The sequence below is a fragment of the Cebus imitator genome, unplaced genomic scaffold, assembly GCF_001604975.1.
Source record: "Cebus imitator isolate Cc_AM_T3 unplaced genomic scaffold, Cebus_imitator-1.0 Scaffold39, whole genome shotgun sequence".
NCBI lineage: Eukaryota > Metazoa > Chordata > Mammalia > Primates > Cebidae > Cebus > Cebus imitator.
Genome location: NW_016107354.1, coordinates 47,538 through 48,918, shown reverse-complemented (window position 1 = coordinate 48,918; position 1,381 = coordinate 47,538). Strand labels below are relative to the sequence as shown.

At 47.6% G+C, this 1,381-nt stretch overlaps 1 protein-coding gene across 1 annotated transcript in view; it reads right to left on the bottom strand.

Moving 5' to 3' along the window:
* The window catches only part of SH2B1 (SH2B adaptor protein 1), a 26,448-nt gene that overhangs the window by 13,816 nt on the left and 11,251 nt on the right, over positions 1-1,381 (bottom strand). The gene's annotated exons all lie outside the window — the stretch shown is intronic.

Genomic DNA, 1,381 nt, shown 5'->3' with positions numbered 1-1,381 from the left:
TGGGATTACAGGCATGTGCCATCACACCTGGCTAATTTTTGTATTTTTAGTAGAGACAGGGTTTTACCATGTTGGCCAGGGTGGTCTTGAACTCCTGACCTCGTGATCCACCCACCTTGGCCTCCCAAAGTGCTGGGATTACAGGCATGAGCCACTGCGCCTAGCCCACACCCAGCTAATTTTTGTATTTTTGGTAGAGATGGGGTTTTGTCATGTTGCCCAAGCTGGTCTCGAACTCCTGAGCTCAAGTGAACTGCCCACCTCAGCCTCCCAAAGTGCAGAGATTACGGGTATGAGCCACCAAACCTGGCCTGGGTTTTTTTGCTTTTGCTTTTGTTTTTAAGAGAATTAAAAAGAAAGAAAAGAAAATGCAGAGATGATGCATGTGGTCAGTTTCCCAGAAACACCTCGAGATGAGTTGTGTGCATGTGATTGATTATGAAAGGACTACCACGAGAAACCAGTTAAAGGTGTGGGAGAGACCAGGCGCGGTGGCTCACGCCTGTCATCCCAGCACTTTGGGAGGCCGAGGCGGGCAGATCATGAGGTTAGGAGTTCAAGACCAGACTGGCCAACATGGTGAAACGAAACCCCATCTCTACAAAAAAATACAAAAATTAGCTGGGCATCATGGTGGCCCATGCCTGTAATCCCAGCTACTTAGGAGGCTAAGGTAGGAGAATCGCTTGCACTGGGACCCAGGAGGCGGAGGTTGCAGTGAGCCAAGATCACGCCACTGCTCTCCAGCCTGGGCTACAGAGCGAGACTCCATGTCAAAAAAAAAAAAAAAAAGCTGTGGGAAAAGTGGGAGAAAGCAGAGGAAGCCAAGCAAGGGTGTGATGTCAAGCAGAGAGAGTTCAGTTGGATCCCACAGGGGAGCCTCAGATTCCTCCAGAAACAAGGCAGCTGGGGTCTTGATACACAAATATCCCCTAGCCCTTGACTAAAGGCTACTACCCCTGGATATGTCAATTCCCAGGCATTTTCACCAAGGCAGAGCCCTACACTAGCCTGAGATGTTAAAAAAAAAAAAAAAAAAAAAAAAAAAAGAAATGGTCCATACATCTGTACTGTTCACTGTCCAGGCTGGGCCCAGTGACTCATGCCTAGAACTCCAAGACTAGGGAGGCTGGGATGAGGAGGATTGCTTGAGGCCAGGAGTTTGAGACCAGTCTGGACAACATAGTGAGAACCTGACTCTACAAAAAAAAATTAAAAATTAAAAAAGTTAACCAGACACACTGATGTACAACTGCAGTCTCAGCTATGCAGGAGGCTGAGACAGGAGAATCAATTGAGCCCAGGAGTTTGAGGCTGCAGTGAGCTATGATCATGCCATTGCACCCATCCTAGGTGACAGACCCTCTTTCTTTCTTTTTTT